Source organism: Bufo gargarizans, chromosome 2 (assembly GCF_014858855.1).
Source record: "Bufo gargarizans isolate SCDJY-AF-19 chromosome 2, ASM1485885v1, whole genome shotgun sequence".
Lineage (NCBI taxonomy): Eukaryota > Metazoa > Chordata > Amphibia > Anura > Bufonidae > Bufo > Bufo gargarizans.
Window position 1 is genome coordinate 503,637,702 of NC_058081.1, and position 21,331 is coordinate 503,659,032.

Sequence of the window (21,331 nt, forward strand, 5' to 3'; positions counted from 1 at the left end):
AAACGGTCCATGCAATATAATCTTCACACCACAAATTATTACAGTTCTCTTTGGCCCAGCAATTTTCAATAAAACAATTAGGGCTTGTCACTTTAATGGCAAATAACGGCACACAGTTTTTGTATCCGCAATGGCGCAGGAATGATCGTATCCTATTCGTGACGCCAACCTATGCAGCACGCCAGACCTGCAGGGTATTGCGATAGTGAGGTCACGGTTATGGGTAATCGAGGGTTACTCACTTTTTGGAGGAGAACCCTGGGCAGGCATGCGGCAGTGAAGGAGAGGTAGACACAAGTTCCTCTGGGGCACACTCTGTCAATAGGGACCAGGCCTGATGGTGGATGAGGTGCCCTGGATGTTGCAGGTATTTTGAGTGCCTGAAGCAAGGTCCCTTTAAGGATCGTGACGCCAGTGCCTGTAACGGTGGCACACCGATTTGTAGGAGTAGTAATAGAGTACACAGATGGTAAACCAAACGTTGCTTTACTTTGGAAGAACAGTCCAACTTTGTACAGACAGTTACAGTTGATAATGATGCAGTCCCTTGCACAGCAGGTTCACTTCTTAATATGGCAAGATACTTGGAGGGCAAACAGTTAATGCTTTGCAGTACAGTGCTGCTCTATCCCCTCAGCTATTCTAGCTGGCTGGATCCCAAGGCCCGGATGCCTAATTGCTGGCTTTAATCCTTGGTATATAAATCTTCCTCCAGTATTGACCCATGCTTTAAATTTAAGTACCTCTGCCCCTCAGCTTACTTCTCTGAGCTGGGTGTCCTGTCTCTGCTGGGTTGCTGCAGGTTTCTCCCAGGAGGTAGATTCTTCTTCTGGGGTGACTCTACTGAGCTAAGCTTAGCCTCAGGAGCTTCAGGCTGACTAGGTGGTACTTCTAGTCCCCTGGCATACACTGACTCTCCCCTGTCTGGGCCTACCTATATATACCTAGGGCTCTCTAGCTCCCTCTAACGTCTGGGAGGCTAAACTACACCCTGACAGGCCTGACACCCAGATAATACAGGGAAATGCACATTAAACATCACATTAATGCAATAGACATATTAACCCTTGTATAGTGCCTACCTTTACCTAGTGGGACACTACAATGGGACCAACACAGATTCCTTCAGGTGCCAAGCGCACGTGTAACAGGTCAGCCAGTTTCATAGGTACAGATCCGCCCTTTAACATGTCCAAAAAAAAGTATTATCATTGAACAACGATGCCAACATAAGGTGGACATGCTCACTGAGTGCTGTTCACTAAGAGGTCGCCCTCCTGAATGCAACTCTATCATTGTTCCCAGGACGCTGATACAGTTGAACACTGCAATGGGAGACGATGAGTCACTGCCCTATTATTCAGCTTCTCAGCCCACAGGCCAAAGGCCTGGAGCCTATGAGAAAACGTATCATTGATGTACATAATGGGGCCACTTTGGGGGAAAATACTACTAAGAGCACTATAGGGGGTATTATTACTACTGTGGGAACAATGGGTCATTTTTATTATTGGGGTACTATATAGTCATTGTCATTACTGGGGACTCTATAGGTCCATTTTTATTACTACTAGGGCCACTATTGGAGGCATTATTAATAATGGGGTGCATTAGGAGGCAGTATTTTTACAGGGCGCACTAAATGAAGCATTTTTCTTACTGAAGCACTATTATTATTAGGGTCTTTGTAACTGTTGAAGGCACTCTGCTTAGCACATTACTTTGAGCGTACGCTACATTTGTGGCACTATTACTGTCAAGAGAACTATGTGCTGAGCACATGTATTTTTGAGGTTACTGCATGAAAAAAATTATTATTGAAGGGGACACTATCTGTATGGCACTATTATTTGTTCAGTATAGAATTTGGGGGAGGCAACAGGTTGACACTGTTCGGGCATCAGGTTGGGGGGGGGGTTGTGTTGAGAAGGTGGGGAGGATGAGGGAAAGGTATGAAATTGAAAACGTTTGTGTGGCAAACTCTGCAGAGACAACATGTGGCTGGATGGCAGTGTGGGCAGAAGTTGAGAAAAATTGAGATAACGAAAGAGAGCATCTGCAATTAGAGGAGGCATCACTGGATATAAAAGGTACCGTACGTTGTGCTGTATTCTCCTGTATCTTTGGTAGCGCTAAAAGAAGGGGGGAATAATTACTATGTGGAGCATTAAGGGGACTGCGTGGGATTAGGTGTATATAATGTGTTCCTCTTTGTTCGTTTACAAAGTTGGGAGGTATGGATTATACCACAATCAGACCCTCCCTAGATTCAGATCAGACTCCTGTCAGACTCCCAGCCTCAGATCAGACCCACATCAGACCCCCAAGCCTCAGATCAGACCCCCAGCCTCAGACCGGACCGTCAACAGACCCTCCCCAGCCTTAGATCAGACCCCCTGCCTCAGATCCCATCCCATCAGACCTCCCAGCCTCAGATCTCACCCCATCAGACTCTCCCTAGACTCAGATCAGCCCCATCAGACCCCCCAGCCTCTGATCAGCCCCCATCAGACCCCACAACCTGTATGCATGTATGCCGATGATATTTTGTTATTTATGCACAATACAGGGGATCCGTTTAGTAGAGTATTAGATAAAATAGATAAGTTTGGCTCTTTTTCTGGATTAAATATTAATTGGACGAAATCCCATATGATGGTATTGGGTGACGGGCAGTCAGGGAGGGATTTAAGGGTTCAAGTACTTGAGAAATACGAGAGTTTTAAATATTTAGGCATACAAGTCTCCTGTAATATAGAAGACTATGAAAAATTAAATGTACTCCCTGTAATAAAAGAACTTAGAACTAAAATACATATTTGGAAAAGACTACCATTCTCTATTCAAGGTCGGGTAAATCTAATAAAAATGATTTTTCTACCAAAGGTACTCTATGTGTTACAAAATGCCCCAATAAGACTCCCGCAGAAGATATTTAGATTATTCGATCGCCTAATGGGGGAATTCATTTGGAAAGACTCTATCCCTAGGATAAAAAAGATGTGCTTCAGCTCCCAGTGAGAGAGGGTGGGTTGGCGGTTCCTAACTGGTTTATGTATTATTTGATAACACAATATAGTCAGATAAGAGATAGCTTGAACAGTTTAGTGGGAAGACAGGAACTAAATAAAATGGGTTGGAGAGGGGAACTCAATCACTTAGAGATAATGGAATCGGGTACACTTGATAAAAATAACATAGGAAATAGAATTATGAATGCAATGGATTACATATGGGGGCAGATAAAAAAATTACTTGGGATAAAAGGTTTTCTTCAATATACATCTATTTGGAAAAATTTTAACTTGAAAGAACTTCAAACGATCAGGAGTTATATTGACTGCGAAAAAAGGGGATAAAATATTTAGCTCAAGTATTTGGAGATGATAAATTGAAGGATTTTAATACACTTGTTAGGGAGTTCGGGATCCCCCAAAAGGATACTTATAAATACTTCCAGTTCAGGAACGCTTTAAGGACAGGGGTAAAATTTGATAAATACAGAAAGGAACAATCAGATCGAATATATAAATTTACTGATGGAGGAGAAAAAAGTGGTACAACAAAAAAAAGATACGGGATATTTATGGAAGGAAAGAAAGAACGGATTACAATACTAGCTAAAAAAAATGGGAAAAAGAACTCCAACCTCTTTTTTCCAATGAGAAATGGAAAGATGCTCTTAGAAATTATCCAACGGTGTCGGATAGGGGTTCACACAAAATATCACAGTTTTTTATAGTACAAAGATTACATCGATCTCCTAAGATGTTAAAGAAAATGGGGGTCAGAATGTTGGATAATTGCCCAAAATGTAGGGAAAGGGATGCAGATTTAATTGGGAAGGTATGTTGTGCTGAGCTGTCATATTTTTTGGCACTGCTAGAGAGGTATTTTGTGCTGCTACAGAGGTGAACTATGTTTTGCTATAGGGGTAATACAGGGGCTTCCTCTAGGACATAAGGATAGATGCAAGTCAAAAACTTTTTTTGTACTATTTTTATTATGTGCATTCAAGTTAAATGTTTTATGCTTTCCCACTGAGTGCTGAACTTCAGTTAATTTCTATATAGAAACATAGAATGTGTCGGCAGATAAGAACCATTTGGCCCATCTAGTCTGCCCAATATTCTGAATACTATGAATAGCCCTTGGCCCTATCTTATATGAAGGATGGCCTTGTGCCTATCCCATGCATGCTTAAACTCCTTCACTGGATTTGCAGCTACCACTTCTGCAGGAAGGCTATTCCATGCATCCACTACTCTCTCAGTAAAGTAATACTTCCTCATATTACTTTTAAACCTTTGCCCCTCTAATTTAAAACTATGTCCTCTTGTAGCAGTTTTTCTTCTTTTAAATATTCTTTCCTCTTTTACCTTGTTGATTCCCTTTATGTATTTAAAAGTTTCTATCATATCCCCTCTGTCTCGTCTTTCTTCCAAGCTATACATGTTAAGGTCCTTTAATCTTTCCTGGTAAGTTTTATCCTGCAATCCATGTACTAGTTTAGTAGCTCTTCTCTGAACTCTCTCCAAAGTATCAATATCCTTCTGGAGATATGGTCTCCAGCACTGCGCACAATACTCCAAATGAGGTCTCACTAGTGCACTGTAGAGCGGCATGAGCACCTCCCTCTTTCTACTGGTAATGCCTCTCCCTATACACCCAAGCATTCTGCTAGCATTTCCTGATGCTCTATGACATTGTCTGCCTACCTTTAAGTCTTCTGAAATAATGACCCCTAAATCCCTTTCCTCAGATACTGAGGTTAGGACTGTATCACTGATTTTATATTCTGCTCTTGGGTTTTAAGCCCCAGGTGCATTATCTTGCACTTTTCAACATTACATTTTAGTTGCCACATAGAGAACAATTAACAGGGCCATTCATTGCCTAAATAGTTATTGTACTGTACTTATAGGGGTTCTTATACATCCCAGTGTAATACAGATTAGGAATACCAACATGCAGTTGTAAGCCTTGTACCGGGGTGGGCTCCCCAGGATACAGCAAAGTCATAGACAAGAAAAACGACACTGACACCAGCTTTATATGCAAGAACAGAAACTTTAACAATAGTGAAAACACAACAATATACCGTATTTTTCGCCCTATAAGACGCACCGGCCCATAAGACGCACCTAGGTTTTTAAGGAGAAAAAAAATAAAAATTTGGAACCAAAAGGTGTGCCTAATGGTGTTATGTGGGATCTGGGGATGGCACTGTTATGGGGGGTCGGTGGATGGCATTGTTATGGGGGTCTGTGGATGGCACGGTTATGGGGATCTGTGGATGGCACTGTTATGGGGATCTGTGGATGGCACTGTTATGGGGGGTCGGTGGATGGCATTGTTATGGGGGTCGGTGGATGGCACTGTTATGGGGGCTCTGTGGATGGCACGGTTATGGGGATCTGTGGATGGCACTGTTATGGGGATCTGTGGATGGCACTGTTATGGGGGGTCCGTGGATGGCATTGTTATGGGGGTCTGTGGATGGCACGGTTATGGGGATCTGTGGATGGCACGGTTATGGGGATCTGTAGATGGCACGGTTATGGGGATCTGTGGATGGCACGGTTATGGGGATCTGTGGATGGCACGGTTATGGGGGGCACTGTGGATGGCACTGTTATTGGGGACTGTGGATGGCACTGTTATGGGGGATCTGTTGATGACACATAAATAGCATTATACGCTATGTGTCATCCACAGACCCCCATAACAGTGGCATCAACAAATCCCCATAACAGTGCTATCCATAGAATGACCCCCAATAGGGAGGAGGGGCCGGCATCTAGCTCTGTAATTACAGCGGGCCCGGTGCAGTCACTGTATTCTGCTACACCGGGCCCGCTCACTGTAGGAATCCTAACAGCAGACAAGGTACCGTAACAGTAGTCTTTTATGCAGCCTGTACTTACGATACTAACTATGCGGCAGCCAGCAGGCAGGAGGCTGAGCTGGTGGGCGGGCGCTGAAAACGTAACTCACTATGTCACGCGCCGGCTCTCCCTTCTTCATTCATAAAGTGGGCGGAGCCGGCGCGTGACATAGTGAGTTACGTTTTCAGCGCCCGCCCACCAGCTCAGCCTCCTGCCTGCTGGCTGCCAGAAAGTTAGTATCGTAAGTACAGGCTGCATAAAAGACTACTGTTAGCATTGCCTGCAGTTAGGATTCCTACAGTGAGCGGGCCCGGTGTAGCAGGCCGGGCAGACCGGGCCCGCTGTAGTTACAGAGCTGGATGCCGGCCCCTCCTCCCTCATCCATGCCTACTAATACACCCGCCACCGCGCTGCGCAGCATATACAGCGGTATACAAACTGAAGTATTCGCCACATAAGACAATTTTGGGGGGGGAAAAGTGCGTCTTATAGGGCGAAAAATACGGTAAGTATACACCGACTAAGGCCTCTTTCACACTTGCGTTGTCCGGATCCGGCGTGTACTCCACTTGCCGGAATTACACGCCGGATCCGGAAAAACTCAAGTGAACTGAAAGCATTTGAAGACGGATCCGTCTTCAAAATGCTTTCAGTGTTACTATGGCAGCCAGGACGCTATTAAAGTCCTGGTGTCTATAGTAGTAGTGGGGAGCGGGGGAGCGGTATACTTACAGTCCGTGTGGCTCCCGGGGCGCTCCAGAATGACGTCAGAGCGCCCCATGCGCATGGATGACGTGCCATGCGATCACGTGATCTATGCGCTTGGGGTGCCCTGACGTCACTCTGGAGCGCCCCGGGAGCCGCATGGACGGTAAGTATACTGCTCCCCCCGCTCCCCACTACACTTTACCATGGCTGCCAGGACTTTAGCGTCCCGGCAGCCATGGTAACCATTCAGAAAAAGCTAAACGTCGGATCTGGCAATGCGCCGAAACGACGTTTAGCTTAAGGCCGGATCCGGATCAATGCCTTTCAATGGGCATTAATTCCGGATCCGGCCTTGCGGCAAGTCTTTAGGATTTTTGGCAGGAGCAAAAAGCGCAGCATGCTGCGGTATTTTCTCCGGCCAAAAAACGTTCCGGTCCGGAACTGAAGACATCCTGATGCATCCTGAACGGATTTCTCTCCATTCAGTATGCATTAGGATAAAACTGATCAGGATTCTTCCGGCATAGAGCCCCGACAACGGAACTCTATGCCGGAAGAAAAGAACGCAGGTGTGAAAGAGCCCTAAGTTATACCCCAGGCCCACAGTCACCGTCCCTGTCCGAGGTGCACACAGCAGAGCCTGCATGTTGTGCTGTGCTGCTAAAGAGGACACACCTAGCCGGTGGTGGACGCAGAAGAGCCTGCAAGTCAAATACTGCACTGCAGTCCAGTACAGTAAGGCCTAGCAAAACATATAACCCTAACTATCTAACTACTATAAGGCCTAGGCTAGTCTCTGTTACTTCAGGTGCCACACAGTAGAATACAATCAGTAACCAGGTGTACTGACCTGCGTCCGTTCTGGGCCAGAGGATGCCGCTTATCCGGGATGGCCACCAACCTCTCAGCAACCGTGCGGCCTTGCTTGATAATAAAACTGCCCACACGCTGTACACTGTCTTCCTGGAACAATCTCTCTTTCAAAGAGCCGGATCAAGTAAGGGGACAACAGCTAATCTCCTTCCTCTGCGTGTCCATTCACTCCCGGACTTCCGCAAGCCAGGATGGAATCAGATTCAAAGAACAGTGCTTCCACCATGTCAGATCAGCACTTCCTGGTTTTAGAAGCAGCAAGCATGAGTCATCATCTGCTTTACATATGCAGATTCCAGAGTGTGCTGCCTGTGCTGCAAAACAGTGGCCTCTAGTGCCTGGAATGCCAAATGACAGCTCCAATACAAATTAAACATGAACATTATACAGGCAGAGTTTATCCACAATCTCACACTTTGAGCACACAGCTAAACCAGTTACTCCCTTGCTCCAGAATAGTGGTTAGGCTGAATTTATAGGGGCTTTTCACACGGGCAGCAAAATTTGGCTCAGATCCTACGCCAAAGAGCCATGTAGAATCCACGAGAGGTGGACTCCACCTGGTTGCAGGCCGCTTTTTTGTGTGGAACGCGTGACAAATTCCACTGTCAAAAGATGCTGTGTGAACATCCCCTTAGACAGTGGAAGAGCAGGGCATGCAGCCCTTGACCTGCATGGTCCCCAAGCTGGACATGCAAATGATGATAGTACATAAATAGAGACAGAGACAAGCATTCTGCAATGGCAGACAAATGGTCATGATATTGAAGTTGCAGCCCAAATGATGAGAGCTCAGTACTCTGTCCTAGAGAGATATTTATAAAAAGCCTAACTCTTGATAGACGGTGGAAGGAACCACAACCATGCTGCTGAAACTGTTCTTTGGGTTCAGGTTTTTTGCCTGTGGATGTCAGAAGAAAAACTGCTAAACTTGCATACCTTTGCCTGTGTCAGATATGTAATCATTATGCTTGCACCCCAATAAATAAGGGGACGCTTAAAAGGGTTCTCCGGGAATTATTTAAAATGGTCACCAGCAACCTGTTCTAGAATGAGAGCAGGACAGATTTCCTTCACTTACAGAGTTGCCTAGGGAGGTGAAGGGACGGAGTCTCATTGCACGGCTCCACAAAAAATGGTAATGATGAGATCCTGCCTATGATATGTCATAATGGCTGAGCAGCCTGACAGGAAAACTCACCAATATGTAGTATATGCAAGTGCCATAGTGTAGTGTGTCGTGAGGTCCTTCCTCCTCACCCCCCTTAGGCAGCTCTGTAAGTGGTGGCAACCAGTAGGTGGTGCAGAATAATTTGATTCCAGACTTTATACATTTCAATTGATTGAATAGACTTGTATCCAGACAATATTTGGTGTTTCTTCTGGTTCCAGCAGGTTTTGGGGTAAACGGTCAGGAAAACTTGAATAGCCTCTTCTATCTTTCTCTGCTGTGCTAGACTCTGGCTTCGGTCTGGTAGCTGGACTTTAGAACTGTTCTAGTACCTTTTGAGTGGGTGCCTTTGACTGTTGACCCACTCGTGTACTCTGTCTCTTAACCGCCTCCGGACCGCCTAACGCAGATGTGCGGTCCGGAGGCGGCAGCGCTGCGCACAACGACGCATATACGCGTCATCTCGCGAGACGCGAGATGACGCGCTATGCGGCCCGCGCATGCGCAGTTCGGGCCGGCATTTCGAAGAGGACCATTTCGTCATCAGCTTGCCAGCCAATGATCGCGGCTGGCAAGCTGATGATTTTCAAAAAAACCAATCACAGCGCCAGATAACAGATCATATTTGTAAATATGATCTGTTATATGGCTGCCTGCTCCTCTGCTGGTTCTTTTCGTCGATTGGATCCAGCAGAGGAGCAGGCTTCACAGTGAGTACACCAACACTACACACTTAGCCTTAGATCACCCCCCTGAACCCCAATTAACCCTTTGATCACCCCTTTGTCAATTACTAGTGAAAGGAAAAAAGTGATCAGTGTAAACTGTCACTTTTTTTTTTCACTGGTATTGACCGTTAGGTTTTAGGTATAGTTTAGGCCCCTTGGTTAGGTAGTTAGCGATCAGTTAGCGCCCAGCCCACCGCACGGCAGTCCGTTGCATTTGTACTTTTATAGTATCTGGAAGTGATCAAAACTGATCACGGTCAGATCTATAATAGTACTAGTGTCACTTTAGTTCGCCCTCCACCCAAAACGCAGTGTTTGCCCGATCAGGCCTGATCGGTCGCCCACACGTGCGTTCACCCACGCCCGCCCCACCGCAGTGACCCAAAAATTTTTTTTTTGATCGCTGCACAATCACTTTACACGCACTGCGGCGATAAAAAAAATCAGTTTTGATATTTTTTATCAACCGCAGCGGCCTCCGGTACTTCGCTAGCCTCCCCTTTGTAAGACAGGCTTGCTTTTTTTTTTCTTGGGTAGTCTCAGGGAATACCCCTAAATTTAGTTGCCCAAAATGTCAAACAGGGGGTATTCCTCTGAAGAGGCCTACAGGCTTCTGACCCAGTCGGATGAGGAGTGGGAACCCTCATCTGATGAATCCAGCGGGTCAGAATACGAACCTGTAGAAAGCAGTGGCTCTCTGACCCAAAGTTCGGACGAGGAGGCTGAGGTCCCTGATACCACCAGGCGTACCCGGCCCTGTGTCACTAGACCACAGGTTGCGCAGGATCCGCTTCAAGAGCAGCAGAGTGGGGCTGGTGCTGTCGGATTACGTGGTGAGGCATACACCAGCAGCCCAGCCCTCCCTGGACCTAGTACCAGCACTGCCGTACAACCTGGTGAAGTAGCGAGCACCAGAAGGGCAGTTGAAGCTGGTACGGTGGCACGTGCAGTAGTGACCCCGTCGCAGCCACCGCAAAGACGTGCCCGTAGAGCCCCTAGAATCCCAGAGGTGCTGGCAAACCCTGATTGGCAGTCCCCAACTTCAGCCGCACCTGTAGTTTTCCCTTTCACTGCCCAGTCTGGAGTTCGGGTTGAGACAGCTCAGATCGGTTCGGCCCTGGGATTTTTTGAGCTGTTCTTGACTGCGGAGCTCTTAGACATAGTTGTGGCCGAAACAAACAGGTATGCCACACAATTTATCACCGCTAACCCGGGAAGCTTTTATGCCCAGCCTTTCCGGTGGAAACCAGTCCAAGTTTCCGAAATTAAAACTTTTCTGGGCCTCCTCCTCAACATAGGCCTGACAAAAAAGCATGAATTGCGGTCATATTGGTCCACGAACCCGATTCATCACATGCCCATGTTCTCTGCTGCTATGTCCAGGGCACGTTTTGAGGCCATCCTGCGTTTCCTGCACTTTAGTGACAACACCGCCTCCCGTCCCAGAGGCCACCCTGCTTTTGACCGGCTCCACAAAATTCGACCCCTCATAGACCATTTCAACCAGAAATTTGCAGATTTGTATACCCCAGAGCAAAACATCTGCGTAGACGAGTCCCTGATACATTTTACCGGGCGCCTTGGCTTCCAACAATACATCCCAAGCAAGCGCGCCCGGTATGGGGTCAAATTGTATAAGCTCTGTGAAAGGGCCACAGGCTATACCCACAAATTTCGGATCTATGAGGGAAAAGATCAGACCCTGGAGCCGGTCGGTTGCCCTGACTACCTGGGGAGCAGTGGGAAGACAGTTTGGGACTTGGTGTCACCCTTATTCGGCAAGGGGTACCATCTTTATGTGGACAATTTTTACACAAGTGTGGCCCTCTTTAGGCATTTGTTTCTAGAACGGATTGGCGCCTGTGGTACCGCGCGAACTAGTCGCGCGGGCTTCCCCCAACGGCTCGTTACCACCCGTCTTGCAAGGGGGCAGAGGGCCGCACTGTGTAACGAAGAACTGCTCGCGGTGAAATGGAGAGACAAACGTGACGTTTACATGCTCTCCTCCATTCACGCAGACACGACAATACAAATTGAGCGAGCAACCCGTGTCATTGAAAAGCCCCTCTCAGTCCACGACTATAATTTGCTCATGGGAGGGGTGGACTTCAATGACCAGATGTTGTCTCCGTATTTAGTTTCCCGCAGAACCAGATGCTGGTATAAGAAGGTGTCTGTATATTTAATTCAATTGGCTCTGTATAATAGTTTTGTTCTCTACAGTAAGGCTGGGAGAACTGGATCCTTCCTCAAATTTCAGGAAGAGATTATCGAGAACCTCCTGTATCCAGGAGGTTCCGTGGCCCCATCCACCAGTGTAGTTAGCCGTCTACACGAGCGACATTTCCCCAATGTCGTTCCTGGTACCTCAACCCAACCGTCACCCCGAAAAAGATGTCGTGTCTGTAGCAGGAGTCGAATAAGGCGTGACACCCGCTATTTCTGTCCTGACTGTCCTGACCACCCTGCCCTATGCTTTGGAGAGTGTTTCCGGAAGTACCACTCACAGGTACACTATTAGCATAGGGATCATCTCACCAGGACAGGCACACAGGGCTATTAGGGCCCATTCACTCACTGCTGCTGCAAACGTCTCCTTTCACATAAAAAAATCTCATTACCTGTATGCTCAATATAAGGAGAAATAGCAGAAACTCCTAATGCTGGCCATACATGTAATGATTGCGGAGACCCTCAAATGCCAGGGCAGTACAAACACCCCACAACTGACCCCATTTTGGAAATAAGACACCACAAGGTATTTGCTGAGGGGCATATTGAGTCCATGAAAGATTTAAATTTTTGTCCTAAGTTAGCGGAAAATGAGACTTTGTGAGAAAAAACAAAAATAAATCAATTTCCGCTAACTTATGCAAAAAAAAAAATTTCTATGAACTTGCCAGGCCCCTCATTGGATACCTTGGGGTGTCTTCTTTCCAAAGTGGGGTCACATGTGGGGTATTTATACTGCCCTGGCTTTTTAGGGGCCCTAAAGCGTGAGAAGAAGTCTGGGATCCAAATGTCTAAAAATGCCCTCCTAAAAGGAATTTGGGCACCTTTGCGCATCTAGGCTGCAAAAAAGTGTCACACATCTGGTATCGCCGTACTCAGGAGAAGTTGGGGAATGTGTTTTGGGGTGTCATTTTACATATACCCATGCTGGGTGAGAGAAATATCCTGGCAAAAGACAACTTTTCCAATTTTTTTTATACAAAGTTGGCATTTGATCAAGATGTTTATCTCACCCAGCATGGGTATATGTAAAATGACACCCCAAAACACATTCGCCAACTTCTCCTGAGTACGGCGATACCAGATGTGTGACACTTTTTTGCAGCCAAGGTGGGCAAAGGGGCACATATTCCAAAGTGCACCTTTCGGATTTTGCAGGCCATTTTTTACACATTTTGATTGCAAGGTACTTCTCACACATTTGGGCCCCTAAATTGCCAGGGCAGTTTAACTACGCCACAAGTGACCCCATTTTGGAAAGTAGACAACCCAAGGTATTCCGTGAGGGGCACTGCGAGTTCCTAGAATTTATTTATTTTTGTCACAAGTTAGCGGAAAATGATGATTTATTTTTTTTCTCTTTTTTCCTTACAAAGTCTCATATTCCACTAACTTGCGACAAAAAATAAAAAATTCTAGGAACTCGCCATGCCTCTCACGGAATACCTTGGGGTGTCTTCTTTCCAAAATGGGGGCACTTGTGGCGTAGTTATACTGCCCTGGCAATTTAGGGGCCCAAATGTGTGAGAAGTACCTTGCAATCAAAATGTGTAAAAAATGGCCTGCAAAATCCGAAAGGTGCACTTTGGAATATGTGCCCCTTTGCCCACCTTGGCAGCAAAAAAGTGTGACACATCTGGTATCGCCGTACTCAGGAGAAGTTGGGTAATGTGTTTTGGGGTGTCATTTTACATATACCTATGCTGGGTGAAAAAAATATCTTGGTCAAATGCCAACTTTGTATTAAAAAAATGGGAAAAGTTGTCTTTTGCCAAGATATTTCTCTCACCCAGCATGGGTATATGTAAAATGACACCCCAAAACACATTCCCCAACTTCTCCTGAGTACGGCGATACCAGATGTGTGACACTTTTTTGATGCCAAGGTGGGCAAAGGGGCACATATTCCAAAGTGCACCTTTCGGATTTCACTGGTCATTTTTTACAGATTTTGATTGCAAAGTACTTCTCACACATATGGGCCCCTAAATTGCCAGGGCAGTATAACTACGCCACAAGTGCCCCCATTTTGGAAAGAAGACACCCCAAGGTATTCCGTGAGAGGCATGGCGAGTTCCTAGAAATTTTTATTTTTTGTCGCAAGTTAGTGGAATATGAGACTTTGTAAGGAAAAAAGAGAAAAAAAATAAATCATCATTTTCCGCTAACTTGTGACAAAAATAAATAAATTCTAGGAACTCGCAGTGCCCCTCACGGAATACCTTGGGTTGTCTACTTTCCAAAATGGGGTCACTTGTGGCGTAGTTAAACTGCCCTGGCAATTTAGGGGCCCAAATGTGTGAGAAGTACCTTGCAATCAAAATGTGTAAAAAATGGCCTGCAAAATCCGAAAGGTGCACTTTGGAATATGTGCCCCTTTGCCCACCTTGGCAGCAAAAAAGTGTCACACATCTGGTATCGCCGTACTCAGGAGAAGTTGGGGAATGTGTTTTGGGGTGTCATTTTACATATACCCATGCTGGGTGAGAAAAATATCTTGGTCAAATGCCAACTTTGTATAAAAAAATGGGAAAAGTTGTCTTTTGCCAAGATATTTCTCTCACCCAGCATGGGTATATGTAAAATGACACTCCAAAACACATTCCCCAACTTCTCCTGAGTACGGCGATACCAGATGTGTGACACTTTTTTGCTGCCAAGGTGGGCAAAGGGGCACATATTCCAAAGTGCACCTTTCGGATTTCACCGGTCATTTTTTACACATTTTGATTGCAAAGTTCTTCTCACACATTTGGGCCCCTAAATTGCCAGGGCAGTATAACTACCCCACAAGTGACCCCATTTTGGAAAGAAGACACCCCAAGGTATTCTGTGAGGGGCATGGTGAGTTCCTAGAATTTTTTATTTTTTGTCGCAAGTTAGTGGAATATGAGACTTTGTAAGAATAAAATAAAATAAAAAAATCATCATTTTCCGCTAACTTGTGACAAAAAATAAAAAGTTCTATGAACTCACTATGCCCATCAGCGAATACCTTAGGGTGTCTACTTTCCGAAATGGGGTCATTTGTGGGGTTTTTCTACTGTCTGGGCATTGTAGAACCTCAGGAAACATGACAGGTGCTCAGAAAATCAGAGCTGTTTCAAAAAGCGGAAATTCACATTTTTGTACCATAGTGTGTAAACGCTATAACTTTTACCCAAACCATTTTATTTTTTGCCCAAACATTTTTTTTTTATCAAAAACATGTAGAACAATAAATTTGGTGAAAAATTTATATATGGATGTTGTTTTTTTTGCAAAATTTTACAGCTGAAAGTGAAAAATGTCATTTTTTTGCAAAAAAATCGTTACATTTTGATTAATAACAAAAAAAAGTAAAAATGTCAGCAGCAATAAAATACCACCAAATGAAAGCTCTATTAGTGAGAAGAAAAGGAGGTAAAATTCATTTGGGTGGTAAGTTGCATGACCGAGCGATAAACGGTGAAAGGAGTGTAGTGCCGAAGTGTAAAAAGTGCTCTGGTCATGAAGGGGGTTTCAGCTACCGGGGCTGAAGTGGTTAATCTGTAAGGAGTCATGGTGCTCTATAAGCTGCTACCATCACTACGCCATCTTGACTCATCTACTTCCAACACTAGACTCCACTCTCGCTAAAATAACTATAGCTTCCTGCAACCCCTCCTTTGGCAGGAAACAGGACTAGCCCACTTCTGCCTGAAAGGGGGAGAATGGAATGGTAAGTTCCATTCTAACTAAAAATCCCTCTCTCTCTCTCTCTGCCAGATGCACACCGCTATCTGCTGGACAACCAGGCACATGACATGAACATAACAGTTTCATAGCAATATTATGAATGCACAGTGCAGGAGGACCTGGAATAAATACACAGACATTATTGTTAGCCATTAGAGACAGTTGCAGGGTGTAGGAATGGTGGTACCACTCTGGGGTACTACAAGTGCAGCTATTGAACCTTAACTTTAGGGGCATAATCACTAGCAAAAATTGAAAGAGGATAACATACTCATTGATGTAATAGAACAGGAATAATGCTCACTTTAATGTTACAGTACAGGAATAATGCACAGCATGATATCACACACTATGTACCTATGACCTTGCAGCATAGGAAAAAAAATATAGTGATGTCACATGCTGGTATAAAGCATACATGATGTCAAAGTGCAGTCTGAGTAAACCTGGACCTGATTTGTTGTTGCAATGCTGGCAGCCACTAATAGGGGGAGGTCAGTGCAAATAGATTTTTCACAGAAGCAGACTTCAGAAGAGGATGACTACCTGGGGCAACATAACAAGTAGCAATGGCTCCTTTATCTAATGCTGCAGCATGTAAGGGGAGGAGGCAGCTCTTCTAGCTTCTGTGGCAGCTCTTCTAGCTGTGCCCATGTTGCAGACCGCAAACTACGGGTCAGCAAAACACGGGCATCGCCCGTGTGCTTTCCACATCACATCAACTTCAATTGGTCCTCGATCCGAAAGATGCAGGGAAACATAGGAAACGTCTTATCTTATGCAGCATGGAGGCACCGACCCGGAAGGCCACTCAAACACATGGAAGCCCTTCCGTGGGCTTCCTGTTCCGTACCTTTGCAATGCGCCGGTCCGCAGGGGAGAACGCGTGAGGTTCACGGTGGGCCCACTCTACTACAGGGGACACCGGCCAGGTGGTGATCAAGGTGCTCTTGATGGTCTTCCCTGGTATGTCTGCTGTGCATTTGGACAATACTGCTCCACCCAGCTTTCCACAAGACTAGTGCAGCTTCTATCTCTATCTTCCCTGGTACAGAACTTTGTATAATCATCAATGTATACTATTTTCTTTAAGTGTGATATCCTTGTTATTAGTCCTAGAGATGCTCTTCCAATTGACTTGTGATTAATTTGACTGTTGTAATGCTTGTGATCTGTAGTGATTTTATGGCCCATCCAGATCCTTAGCTTTGTTTGTTTACCTACATATAGCATCTCTTCTCATGTGCCTTACTTCAGTGATTAATTGATTAATGAGCTAAATTACCCCTAGTTCTCTCATCACACTTCCTATAAATATAGACACAGTCTAAGGCCTCATGCACACGACCGGTTTTTTTTAAGGTCCGAAAAAACGGGGTCCGTAGGTCCGTGATCCGTGACCGTTTTTTCGTCCGTGGGTCTTCCTTGATTTTTGGAGGATCCACGGACATGAAAAATGAAAAAAAAAAATCGAAGTCAAGTTTGCCATTGAAATGATAGGAAAAAACGGACACGGATCACGGACACGGATCACGGATGACAATCTTGTGTGCATCCGTTGGCCGTGAAAAAAATAGGAAAGGTCATATTTTTTTCACGGCCAGGAAACACGGATCACGGATGCGGCTGCCAAACGGTGCATTTTCAGATTTTTCCACGGACCCATTGAAAGTCAATGGGTCCGTGAAAAAAAACGGAAAACGGCACAACGGCCACGGATGCACACAACGGTCGTGTGCATGAGGCCTAAGGGGAAGTATTATCAGTGGTTAGCATGAGCCAAAAGCACCATCTCTGCCAAAGCGCCATTTTGCCTAAGCGCTTGACAGTTAATTATGGCAGTTATACAGGGCAGGAGACTGAGATGCTGTGTGTACTACTGTCTTAAATAAAGTTAAACACAGCACAGCTATGCTACGATATTGTTTCACTCAGGCTCTGGCTGCTCTTCTCATCACTATGGCTGTCTACTTTCAAATTCAACCACACTGTCCACCCTCTGACCCTTCCTCCTTCCCTCACCCTTGTTAAGTTCCCATACACTTTATACCCTCATACATTACACTGACCCATCTACCTCCACGGTGCAGCATAAAAAACACCAATATAAATCTTTCACCCACTTGCTGTCTCTTTCTGTTCTCCTGCTACTAGCTGCAGGGGATATTTCACCAAATCCTGTCTCTCCCTCTGTTGCTAACTTCTCCTCTGCCACACACAGAAACCCCAAAAATCTGATTAATGTTCACTGCACATCCTCTCCAGTCTCTTTTAACTGCGCACTCTGGAACACACGGTCGGTTCGTAACAAATTACCCACAATCCACCATTTCTTCCTGTCATGCTCTCTGAAGTTGCTAGCCCTTACAGAAACCTGGCTTCAACCCTCTGACACTGCTTCCCCTGCTGCCCTATCCTATGGTGGACTTCACTTCTCCCATACCGCCAGACCTGATGACAGGCTCGGTGGAGGAGTAGGCATACTACTTTCTCCACAGTGCACATTTCAGGTCATTCCCCCTGTACCCTCACATTCCCCTCTTTTGCGGTTCACACCATTAGACTCTTCAATCCATTCCCACTGAGAGTTGCAGTTGTCTATCGTCCCCCAGGCTCCCCCCACCAATTTCAGGATAACTTTGCAGCTTGGCTTCCTCACTTCCTCTCTTCTGAATCACCAACTCTTATTATGGGTGATTTTAATATCCCCATTGATGATCCTATCTCCCCATCAGCCTCTCACTTTCTTTCTTTAACCTCCTCTCTTGGCCTAGCACAGCTCACTTCCTCTGCCACGCATGAACAGAGTAATATACTTGATCTAGTCTTCTTCCGTCGCTGCTTTACAAACTTTAGTAACTTATCCTTCCCACTTTCTGACCACAATCTTCTTTCATTTACCATAAAGACCTTTCACTTTTCTCATGACAATCCTGCTTTTCACACTTACAAAAACCTACACACCATTAACTGCCAGCAACTTATTAACACCCTGCAACTAGCTCTTACCCCAATCACTTCCCTCCCCTGTCCAGACTTGGCTGCTAATCATTACCACCCTTAAAACCACCCTAGATGAAGTTGCTCCAATATCAATCCAACCCTCTCGACACAGAACACGGCAACCCTGGCACACACCTGAAACAAGTTTTCTCCAGCGCTGCTCCAGATGTGCAGAACGCTTATGGAGAAAATCGCGAATATCAGCAGATTTCCTCCATTATAAATTTATGCTCAAAACATATAATTTGGCTCTCAACATTGCCAAACAAAAGTACTTCACCTCTCTCATCTCCTCACTCTCAAATAATCCAAAACGACTTTTTGACACACTTCACTCCCTTCTAAGCTCTAAACTTCCAGAACCTGTCACTGACCTCTGCGCTGATGGCATGGCCACTTACTTCAGAGACAAGATTGGCAGTATCCGGCAGGATACTATTTCAATCCTCCTCCCTCCAATTCCTCCACATGCTCTCTCTTCTTTTTTGACCCTACAACAGAGGAAGAAGTCTCCAGGCTTCTCTCTTCTTCTCGACCCACGACCTGTAGCAGTGATCCTATTCCATCACACCTCCTCCAGTCCCTCTCCCCGGCTGTCTTCACTCACCTAACTACAAATTTTAACCTCTCTCTCTCTCTTCTGGTATCTTTCCCTCCTCTTTCAAACACTCTATTATCACCCCACTACTAAAGAAACCATCTCTTGTCCCGACCTGTGCTGCTAACTACCGACCTGTTTCTAACCTCCCCTTCATCTCTAAACTCCTTGAACGTCTTGTCTACTCTCGCTTAATAAGCTATCTCTCTGCAAACTCTCTTCTTGACCCCTTACAATCTGCCTTCCGCCCTCTTCACTCTACAGAAACTGTCCTTACGTGTCTAACTGATCTCCTAACAGCAAAAAGAATTGGTGACTATTCTCTACTGATTCTGTTGGATCTCTCTGCAGCGTTCGATACCGTAGACCATAAACTCCTCTCTTTTGGTTCTCTTCCTATCTCTCTGGCCGCTCCTTTAGTGTATCATTCGCTGGCTCTTCTTCTTCTTCTTCTTCTCTTCCTCTTGATGTTGGAGTTCCTCAGGGCTCAGTACTAGGTCCTCTACTCTTCTTCCTCTATACAGCCCCCGTCGGACAGACTATCAGTAGATTTGGCTTTCGATACAATCTCTATGCTGACGACACCCAACTATACACTTTGTCTCCTGAAATCACCCCTGCTTTACTCCAAAACACCAGTAATTGTCTGCTGTTTCTAACATCATGTCCTCTCTGTATCTAAAACTGAACCTCTCAAAAACTGAACTTCTTGTCTTTCCCCCATCTACTAACTCACCTAAACTTGATATTTCAATTTCGGTCTGCAGCACTATCATAACTCCTGTGCAACATGCCCTCTGTCTTGGGGCCACATTTGACTCCGATCTCTCCTTTGTTCCCCATATTCAATCACTTACGCGCTCTTGTCGTCTGCGCCTCAAGAATATCGCCAGAATCCGCCCTTTTCTCATGGTGGAAACGGCAAAAACTCTTGTTGTTGCCTTGATTCATTCTCGTCTTGACTACTGCAACACATTACTAATCAGTCTCCCTCTCACTAAACTCTCCCCCCTTCAGTCTGTTCTAAATGCTGCAGTCAGGCTCATCTATCTATCCAACCGCTACTCTGATGCTACTAGCCTGTGCCAGTCACTTCACTGGTTGCCCATCCACCACAGAATACAGTTCAAACTTCTCACCCTCACCCACAAAGCTCTCCACAGTGCTGCTCCTCCATACATCTCCTCCCTCATCTCCATCTACCACCCTACTCGTGCTCTCTGCTCTGTTAGCGACCTAAGACTAATAACCTCCATAATTCGTACCTCTCACTCCCGTCTTCAAGACTTTTCTAGAGCTGCACCTACTCTCTGGAATACTCTGCCCCAGAATACTAGGTCAATCCACAACTTCTCCACCTTCAAACATGCCTTAAAAACACATATTTTCAGGCAGGCTTATCAAGCTACCTAAACTGACTATTCCCCGACTAAACCTCTTCCCCACCAACTCCTCTGGCCTAAACTCGATCCTCTAGTAGTCCCAAACCCGAAGCAGATCGTCCGGCACCACTCCTGTCAGTTCAATAATGGCTCAAATCCTACTTATCACAATCAACTACCTTATGTGTCACCCCCAATTCCTCATAGATTGTAAGCTCTTGCAAGCAGGGCCCTGACTCCTAGTGTTTCAGTTGCATATTATCCAGTTATTTTTGTTTTGTATATGAACTCTATGAACTTGTAAAGCGCTGCGGAATATTGTGGTGCTATATAAATAAATTTTATTATTATTATTGGATTTCCGGGTGCTTGTGCGGCTGGGTCCCTGAGGTATTGTCGTGATGCCAGCACCTTGATGGTGCAAAATGATAAGAGTAGTTGTAGTATGCAGATAGAAGAATGAGGCAGGGTTTGAATCCAACTAAGAACTTTACTGTAACCAGGGTCTTGACAGCAAGCAATTTTACATCCAGTTATAAAACAGTCTCTGATAAACATGTAGGTTGGATGAGGCAAATCCCAGTAACAGGCTGTATATGTGCCTATATACATCAGGCTATATTAGGAGGTTGTGTACTCACTGGTATTCAGCTCTTTGCCTTGCTCCAATATCAGTAAGGGTGATTCAAGTCCTTTTCTTCTACACACAAGTGATGCAACAGATGGCCTCTCTGTCCTTGAAGTAACAGTGAGGCAGCCGGAAGCTAATAAACCTTCACCTTATTACAAAGGCGCCTAGAGCCTAGAATAATGGCTATTGTCCTTCCTTTGTCTTTTCACAATAAACTTAATAAAATCCACTTGGCACTCCGGAAGAGTAGATGGTAGAACAAAGACTTCATCTCGGCCTTGCTTGACACTGAGACCATGAATTGGCTCCTCTGGTTCGTGGAGCCCAAGAGAGAGCTGAGAGGAGGGGGTCCTCTCCTTCCCCCTTGCCCCTCACTCCATCTCCTTCTGCTTTCACACTC